At 53.1% G+C, this 9,989-nt stretch overlaps 1 protein-coding gene across 1 annotated transcript in view; it reads right to left on the bottom strand.

The window, feature by feature from the left end:
* Positions 1-9,989, bottom strand: part of CDX1 (caudal type homeobox 1) — a 12,444-nt gene that overhangs the window by 2,066 nt on the left and 389 nt on the right. The window lies entirely within an intron of this gene.

Raw genomic sequence — 9,989 nt, 5'->3', positions numbered from 1 at the left:
AGGAATGACTGACTGCTCAGCTCACAAGTACTTACTGAGCTCCTGCTGTGAGCCAGGCACTGGGGTACATCAGGAAAAGCAAAACTGAAAGATTCAGGGCTCCAGGCAGAGTGAACAGCAAGTGCAAAGGCCCTGAGGCAGAAACATGCCTGACATCTGACGTGTGTAAGAAACAGTGAGGCGTGGCTGAAATGCACTGAGGGAGGGTGGAGGGGTGGCTGCCCAGAGCCTTACAGGCCATTGAAAGGACTCCTGGTTTTCCTGTGTCTGGGATGGGAACCATTGCAGGGTTCTGCGCAGAGGAGACACGAGGTCTGAAGTACGTTTCAATAGCTGCTGCATGGAGAACAGATTGGCAAGAAGAAGCAGGAAGCACACAGAGACCTGCAATAACCCAGGAGAGAGACGGTGGTGGGTTGGCTTCTAAATGGGACTCAGCCTGGGGCCAGGAATTGGATAGGAGGACTGACTGGGGTTAATGTCAGGGCTTATTTTGGGGCTGGGATCAGAGGTCTGTCTGGAGAGAATATTAAGAGTCATGCTTGGCCTGGGCTGGTGTGGAGGCCTGACTAAACATGAGTTTTCTTTGTAAAAAGCTGAGCACATGGCTATAAATAGGAGGCACATGCAAGCACTCTCAGACCTACACATGCGTCCCACCAGGGCACGGTGGGTCTCTGAATCCCCATCAATCTCCCCTCCCTCACCCAAGTGCCCCATAACACCCCACCTTCACCTCTGTCTGGGTCACAGCTCTGGTCTCCCCTGTCCTTTAGCACCCCTGTCCTAACTACCCCATACCCCGATCCAGGCCCCACCCCCTCCACCAAGCCCACGCAACTTGGCAGGACAGCACTGGGCTCCTCCAGAGCCAAATGGTTTTGTGGAGAATGGGAGACAACAGATATTACTGGGCTCTTTTCCCTGGTTTCCTGCCAGAGCAGCGGAACCGCGCTGGACGCTCCCACATCCACTGCCCTCAGCTCACTGCCCGACGCAGCACGGGACAGCCTCGGCTCGCCGCCCGGCCTGGCCCAGGAAAGGGACAAGGGAGTGGCTGCTAAGGCTTTGGTCCAGATGGAGCCCCTCCTTGGCCTAGAAAATTCAACGAAGCTCAAAATCAGTTCTGCCTAATGCCACCACCCCCAGAGCCCAGAGCTCTGCAACAACAGCCCACTGGGCTCGCCGGGCTAAACCCAGAAGGGGTCATGGGAGTTCCGTCTCCTCCCATCTTATAAATGAAGAGACCACGGTTCAGGATGGTTATACAGCTGCCAGAGATCCAAATAAGAGAGGCCTGGTGGGTCCTTCCAGTCCAGCCTCCCTTTGTGGTCAGGGTCACTGAAGGCCCTGGCAGTCGGACTCGCCCAAGACCGCGTCCCATGGCCTAGAGCTCTCACTCTCCATTCTCATTCATGACTCCCCAAACACCAGGTTTAGGGGCTGCAGGACTCACCATGGAGCCCACCTAAGCATTGACAGCAGAAGCTCAAACAGCAGACCACCCATCTACTTGTACTTCTGGGGGCCTTGGAAATGCCTAGAAGACTTACAGCCTGAGGTGGGGAATGAGGCTCCCTGCCCACCCTAACCTCAGCCTGAGATCCCAAGCAGTGGTTATGCAGTTACCTGTCCCCCAAGACACCCAGCTCTCACTCCCATCCTTTCTCATGAGCAAGCAGGGATCCATCACACCCATTTCATAGATGGGGGAAATTGAGTCTTAAAAAGGGGCCCTTGCTTAGGGCTATTCTGCCTGGTAGTGGTATGAACCCGGGCTCAGGTTCCTGACCTCTAGCCTAGCTCTTCCCAGAATCCAGGTTGGGGGTAGGGGGTGAGGCCAGTTGGGAGGTAGGACTCTATCTGCATAATTAGTCCTCTCTGTTCTAGCAAGGCTGCCAGTGAAGACACAGCCCATAGACCTGGTCTTCCCCGTCCCCCTTCCCCCTCTGGGCCCAGGAGAGGGGCTGGTGGGCTCAGGAACCTACTGACCAACTTCCACTGATAGAGCTGCTCAAAACACAAGAGTTTAGAAAATGGCTCTGCTAAAGAACAGAATGTTGGCTGCCACGCTGTGTGGTCCAGGAGCCAGGGAGTCCCACAGGAGCCCAGCTCGGTGATGTGTCGCCTCATTGAGCATCACATCGCCCTCACCCAATCATCCCACCTCCAGGAGCGGGTCCCACAGAGATATGTCCAAAGCTGTGGCTGTTTGAAGCGACATAAGACTAAAATCACTGTACATGCTACAGGTAGGGAACATGTTAAATAAAAGATGGCACATCCATGGAGACGGGCTTTATGCAATCATTCGGAAGAGACTGTAAAGCTCCATCTGTACCAACATGGAGCAATGCCTAAGATATTGTATTGAGTAAAAATAAAAGCAAGATATTGAATGCTGTGAATAATGTTACTGGTTTTGTATACAAATGGGGATACACACTCACATATACCCCATCACATGTTTGTGCACCCATAGGGCTCTTTCTGAAAGAATATACAAGAAGCCATTAGCAGGAGCTGCCTCTGGAGAGAGAACTGGGGAGCCCCGGGTAGGAGGGAGTTTTAGGGGTGCTTAAATTTTTACCATGTGCAGATGTGAACTTGTTTTTAATGACAGGATCCCTGGGCTCCAGTCACAGCTCTGGGCCAGAACTCCCGAATGCCTGAAGCTACCCTCACTCCCTCCCCCATCCTAAGAGCACCTGTGCCACCCTGCAGCCCAGGAGGGAGGGGACAGGGAGGTGCGTGAGAGTGGCGGGGCGGGGAAAGGGCCCAGGATCAATGATTTACAGGCCGCTGGGATGCTGGGGCTGAGGGGGAAGTCCAGGCTCCAGTAACAGGTGTCTGATGGGAGCCTCCGCTCCCAGCCACCTAATAAATAACTCTCTGGGCCAGATGCCAGTGTGAGTGGGCAGGGGGAGGACAGATCTTCAGGGGTGAGCATGGCAGGGAGAGCCTGGGTCACTCACCCACCTGAGAGGCTCTCTCTCTGCTCTGGCTTTGGGACTTGAGGAATGGCCACTCATGTGCACCAGACCACCGTGGAGGTCAAGTTCCCCATCCCCTCAGTGTGCACAGCAGAGGCCCTGGAAGCTACAGGCTAACGGCACAAACGCCTGGCCAGCAGCCTCAGAACTGGCTGGGAGCTTTTTAGAAAGCACAGAGTCTAGCCCAGACATTCAGACTCAGTGGGGTTGGAATAGGGCTCAGGGATTCGGTAGTTGAAGAGCTCTCTGGTGTCCCTGACACGTGGCTGTGCAGTACAGCTTCTCACTGGCTGCGTGACCCACAACAGTCACCCCACCTCTCTGAGCCTTACTTTCTTTACTATAAAATGGGGATCATTATTATTCTAATAAGGGTCAACATGTCCACAGGTCAGGCAGCTCGTATATACTTCTCAACAACCTATGAAGTTGTGCAACTATTATCCCTATTGTATAGACGGGGAAACTGAGGCTCAGAGAAGTCCACACATCTGGCAGGTGGGATTTAAACCCAGGTCTGTCCAGCCTCAGATCAGCACGAGCCCCTACCACAAAGTGTAAGTTCTCCTGCATCCACCCAACCGTGGTATGTCCAGGGGATCACTGGAGGTGGATGGAGGACGCCTCGCACAGTCCCTGGCATGCAATGGGTGTGTGGGGAAGGGTAGATCGCATTCATTTCCAATAGTGGCAGGACAACCATATGGCAGGAATGTTGGGGAATGATTTGTGCAATGGGTGGTGTGTTAGACGAGACTGTTTATTTATAAGGTCCCTTCCAACTTGGAAACGCGAAGCTCCCAATGTTTGTTGATTCTCTGATTGTGTTTGTTATTGTTGCTGAAAGAATTCTAAGACTGATTTCCCTGTCTGAGAGTCTAGATGCGGAGCCTGCCCAGCTGGAGGACAGGGGGCAAGAGCCACACAGCCTTCAGCGGGGCCTCCCCATCCAGCCTGGGCCAGGGGAGGACAGAGTCCAGACTCTGCCTCAAGGGCGGGGTGGGTAGCGCCAGGAAAACCGAGTAGACTCTGGGTCAGCACTTCCTTTGCCCTCTTGTGGCCCTGAGGGATGACACTGCCAGCTCTGGCTCTCAGAGCCTGGGACACAAATCCAGCCCTGGACCCTCTGTCACCCCTCCTGTGTGGTCCAGCCCTGGCTGTGCACCTAATTCCCCCAACACACAGGCGCTCCACCCCTGATCTACTGCATCTGGCCTGTCAGCGGGAGTCAGTGGGGCCTTGGCCCAGTTCTGTGTCGTCTGTATGGCCTTGAGTGAGTCCCTTTCCCTCTCTGGGCCTCAGTTTCTCTTGTGCATCAGAAGAGGGTTGGGGTGTCAGCTTTGAGGGTCCTGTAGTTACCGAAGTTCTGTGCAGCTCTGAGCCCTCTCATAAGAACCAGACACCGCCCCCCTCACCCCCTCACTGTCCACTACCTGGGCAGCACCCACAGGGAGGGCATGGCCTGCACATACTCCAGCCAAATACCTCAGACACATGAGGGGCAGGAGGCACCTGTCTGTAGCGCTGGTCTGGGGAGGACAAAGAGAAATGCAAGCTTAGGGACCTTTGGCAGGAGGGAGCTCGGGGAAGGGGGAAGGACAGGGTGGCCATGGAATCCCACCGCCAGGAGTCCTGAAACTGGAGTGGGGAAGGAGAGACGTACTTCACTGGAAGGAGGGTGGGCAGTTTTCAGTATACTGAGGAGGAGGAAGGAATTACATAAATGTTGAGCATGCAAATAACTTTAATATAAATCATGTGAGGTGCTACCCAGATAATATATATAAGAAGGCTGCAAAGGTGGCAGGGTAGCCCTGAGGTGGTGGCGCTTCTGTTAAGGCCTGATCCACTGTCCTGAGATTTGGGGATGGCTCGCTACACAGGGGGAGGGGGAGGGGGAGGAAAGAAGGCCTAAGGGGAGTGGTCACTGGCCGCTGTCTGACCACCCTTAGCTGAAGGAGCTGACAAGTGGCTGGACCTCTTTGGGCTTCCTTCCCCCTGGGGAACAGATGGATGTGAAAGCAGTTTGTAAAGGGCAAAGAGCTATGGAGACGACCAGGAGAACTGAGCTATTTGTAGAAGCTGATGGGGAGCAGCAGGGCAAAGAACACGCTGGCCTGGGTGTGGGGAGATCTGGCTGGGCCACCGACTGCACATGTGATGTTCGGTTTGGGTCTGTTTCCTCATCTGTGCTGCCAGGGGCGGGACCTCTGCTGTGGCAGCCCTGACCCGGCCAGTTCCATGATGGACAGACGTGTTTCGTGGGCCGTGAAGCTTTCTTTTGGGCTCTCGACTGGGTCCTTGTTCCTGCTAATGCTCTATCACAGTTCCTCATTCAAGCCCCGGAGCTGGGGTGAGGCTGGCATGGGGTGGGGAGAAATGGCCTGGCCAGCCACACCAGGATCCTTGCAGCCTCGGGCAAGGTTCTTCTCCCCACGGTCACCCTCCTCCCCCCAGGCCATCTGTGTGCCATCCCCTGCTCTATCTTCTCCCTGCGGGTCCACAGCCTGGCTTGGCTCTGGGAGGCAGCGAAGTGGACAGAGCCTTCAGAGTCAGACCCGGTGGCTCTCACCCGCCCGGCCACGGGCTGGCTGTGTGAACCCAGGCAAGTCACTGAACCTCTTTGAACCCCAGTTTACTCATCTGTGAAGCGGGGACATGAATTCCTCCTTATACACCGTAGTTGCGGAGATTAGATGTGACGATCTATTTAACAGGCAGTTACTGAAAGCTAGCTGTGACGAGGAAGATAACGATGAAGAGCACTTCGAGAGGGAAGAGGCCGGAGAGATTCCGCGATGGAGAGAAAGGGGCCCATCTGGAGTGGATTAGCGCCCTCAGAACTCTTGAGAGGGGCTTTCCTGCACTGTCCCCTGGGACGCTACCAGCCACACGTGGCTACTTCATACTTAAAGTAAAACAGAATTGAAAGCCAGGTCTTTAGTCACATCAGCCATATTTCAAGTGCTGGAAAGACACACGCAGCGAGTGGCTAGCATTCTGGACAGCACAGAGAGACAGCATGCTCATCGCACAGGAAGTTCTATTGGACAACCCTGCCCTTTTCTAGCTCACTGTGTGACCATGGCAACCCCCTTCCCCCGTGCCCGGCCCCTCCTATGCTCCGTGAGGGCAGGCACCATGCCACCTTGTTCGCCCAGTCCGTACACTGCAAGTACTTGCTGGATCTCGTTGAGTACATAACACAAACCTGCTGTCCTGGTCTTCCCTGACCTAAGGAAACAGCCCCATTCTTCAGCCACTCAGGCCAAAGGCCTTGCTGGTACTTCCCCACTCCCCACATCCAATCCATCAGCCGGTCAGCTCAACCTCCTCTCTGTCCACCTGCACTGCTCCCACAGCCATCCTCAAAGCCACTGATCTAATGCACAAAGGCCGGTTCTGGGGTCAGAAATACCTGCATTTGAAAAAAAGCTGAGCAGTCAATAGATGCTAGTTCCTTTATTACTATGGTAGATGCTTGGTATTCATTTGTTAAATAATTCATTCCCCTCTCTCACCGGGGGGCGGCACTGATTAAAAACAAACAAATGAAATAATTACAAACTATGATTAGTATGAAGGAAAGTGAGCACAGAGCTGAGAGCTGGGTTCAGTGCTGGGAGGTGGGAGGCACACTTCGTTTAGTTTGGGCGAGGTCTCTTGGAGGAGGCAGCATTTAAGCCAAGACTTAAAGGTTGAGAAGGAGGTTTCCATGTCACCGATGGGGACGAATATTCTGGGAAGGGAGAAGAGCATCTACAAAGGCCCCATCGCAGAAGTAACCAGAGTCAGGGGCAGACATTGCCAGCTCCCTGAGGAAACCCTGTCGCCTTGTTCTGGATGGAACCCCCAGCACCTAGAAGAATGTTTGGCACAGAAGAGACACTTGGAGAAGATTATTGCCCAAAGGCCAGCCTGCCTGAATGAATGAATGAATGAATGAATGAGGCACATAATGAGTCTGGAGAGGCTAGCAGAGCTGAGCCCTGGGATAGGGGGTTTGGATTTGATTTCAAGAGCAATGGGAAGTCACGGAGGGTGTTGAGCCTGGAGCATCAGCCTGGACTTTCAGGAACACCTGCTCCCTCCCTGTCACCCGGAGGGATCTAGCCGCCCCTTTACAAACTGAAGGGGTGAGTGTGGAAAGCGGGCTTAGCTTGTTAACACAATGATGGACCTGACGCCAGATGCAATTGTTTCCAAGTCCCAGGAGCTCCCAGACAGACATCTGAGGGGTCAGCCCATTAAGATAACTTCCTCCTGACAAGCCAGACAGACGGCTAACAAAGCCGTTTTGGACCTTCAGAAAGACTCCCTCGGCTCTCAGCAGCAGTATCTGCCAAAACGGGGGCGAGAAAACACTCGACCAAAAACAGCCTTCTGCCACCTCCTAACTGGGTCATCCCCCTTCCCAGCTACATCTGAGAGATGAGGTGTCACATGGAGCTCCTGCCTCGAGAACCAGTTTTTAAACAGCTCGGCCCCTGCTGTGCCCACCCTCCCCCTCCAGCCTCCTATAGCTCCTCCCTGACCGGCCTCCTTTTTCCCCACCTGGGCCCGGCCGGACGCACATGCAGGGGGCTGGGGCTCCTGTGTCCAGGGTGTTGCTTTATTCGATAGGCGCTCCTTAGGCCGTAGTGTCCGGGCTGGAACCCTGTGTCTCAGCTGTGTGAGCTTGGCAAGCCACCTTACCCTCTCTGAGCCTCATTAACTTTATCTGTAAAATGAGGCTAATAATAGAACCTCACACCTCTGAGGGTTGTTATGAGGCTTAGGTGGAACCACTCAGGCAAAGTTCTTGGCGCAGTGCCTGGCACACGGTAAGGACTCAGCCAAAACCACAGTTATCAGGTTTAGCATGAGCTCCTACTATGAGCAAGGGATGGTGAGAAGGACAGAACTGATAGATATAAATACAGCCAGTGGTAAATGTTGTTAATACAAGGGCCTGATGGAGTGCCAGGAGGGGGGAACCAAGGAGGGCTTACTAGAGGAGGTGACCTGGGAGAAGGAGCAGCATTTGAACAGGTTGAAAATGTAGAAGAGGAAAGAGAGGGTAGTTCCAGTTGAGAGACCCAGACAGGGGAGGCAGAGTGTGTGCTTGAATGCACCTGCTAAGGACGAGAAGAGATGGTCAGAGGTACCGATAGTCACTGAGCACCTACTCTGCGAGGCTCGGGGGTCTAGGTACCATTGCTTCAAGGTGCAATCCTATTGTTATCCTTATGTTACAGTGGAAGAATAGGAAGCTCGGAGAAATGATCCAAATTAGCTTTCCTGATGCTCACACAGCTTCTAACAGAAATTCATTCACAGTGAAGGTCCAGATCTTAACTGTTGCAAATAAGCATCTCTTCTCTGGGCAAACCAGTGGGAGAGCAGCTTCAATAGTGGGTTGGGGGCCAGTTCTCAAAAGGGCTTCAAATGCCACAAAAATGGGGCTGGATTTTACGGCAACGAAATGGCATAAAATGCAATGGCGATTCCGTGGCAGTGGGCAGCTATGCAATGCTCTTGAGCGGGGGATGTGTCTGGAAGAGGTAAATCTGTTGATGGTTTAGAAGGCAGCTGGGGCGTCAGAGAGGCTGGAGTTGTGAGGCCAGTGTGGAGGCTGTGGCAATGGGCCAAGGGGGACGGTCTGGAATGTGGAGGGGAAAGGAGTGGCTCATCCCTCCATGGACCTCAGTTTCTCCATCGGAAAGCTGAAGGGGTTGGACCAAGATCTACACCCTGCTGCAGCCGTCTCATCATCTGAGTGAACATCTCCCTGGTTGTGTGGGGCCTCAGCCACCCTCACGGGTCGTTAACCCGTGAAGCCCTGTTTATTTGACAGAAGGCTGACTTAGGACCCTCTTAATGAAAACGCTGGTATTTAGAGATGCCAAGGGGGAAGGCAAACAAATAGAACCCCTTGTAGTCCCTTCCTACCCTGGCCTCCATCAGGTGACAATAATCACTTGGGACTGTTTAATATTTTGATTGTGGAATGAAGGCCAACAGCCTCTCCCTTGTCTTCCCCATTTTCACTGGCACCTCCTTAGAATAAGGCCAGGGCTTAGTCCCAGCCTTAGGCATGCTATTTCCCAGGTGAGGTTGGCACCTCACTGTCCCAACAGGGAGAGAAGAGCAACCATTGGCATGAGCTGCTTGCCTGGACAGTCATAGGTCCCATCTCCAGGGTCGGGACCTCAGAAATCTATGTCAAAGCCAAGATTTCACACTTGCCCTGTTCATTCATTCAACAAAATGTATTGAGCACCTGTTAAATGCCATACACAGAGCTGGGTGTCTGGAATGTAATGACAGGCCAAATAGACATGGCTCTAGACCTCATAGGTGTTTACCTTGGTGGCTGGGTAGGGGAACATACCGCACACAAACACACCAAGAAGCGAATACATTGCAGTCGGGGTTAGTGCTCTAAAGGAAACATGGTTAAGGTTATTGGTGGGTATAGGGGGAGTCTTCCTTGAGAAATCATGGAGGACATCTCTGAGGAGGTGACCATTAAGCTGAGACCGGAAGGGTAAGAAGGAGATAGGCCTGCCAAAAGTCAAGGAAACGAGGTTTCTGGAAAAAAGGAACAACATATGCACAAGACCTGCAGTAGGACATGGCATGTCTGAAAAGCTAAAGGAAGGCTGGAGTGACTAGTTTGGTGGCTGAAGGGAGAGTGGCCTAGGTTGAGGTCAGGATGGCAGGAAGGGACCAGGTGCTGATGCTCTACAGTCTCAGAGCTCTCAGGAAGGAGTGAAGATTTTGCCCTAAAAATGATGGAAAACCTTTGGAAAATTTTTAACTGACTCATCCAACATCTATTCTAGTCCAACTTCCACTTGTGTGAAACTAGAACATTCCTTCCAGACTCTGGGTTTCAGTTCTCCATCTGTATGTCTGGTCTCTAAATGTCCAGTTCAGATATTGTAGAATGCTAGAGCCTCACAAGGGAGGGAAAATGGGCTGGCCAAAATGGACCAGGAGACATGGTGACCA

Source organism: Myotis davidii, unplaced genomic scaffold (genome assembly GCF_000327345.1).
Source record: "Myotis davidii unplaced genomic scaffold, ASM32734v1 scaffold18, whole genome shotgun sequence".
Classification (NCBI taxonomy): Eukaryota; Metazoa; Chordata; class Mammalia; order Chiroptera; family Vespertilionidae; genus Myotis; species Myotis davidii.
The sequence above is the reverse complement of the archived record's forward strand: the minus strand, read 5'-3'. Positions and strand labels throughout refer to the sequence as shown.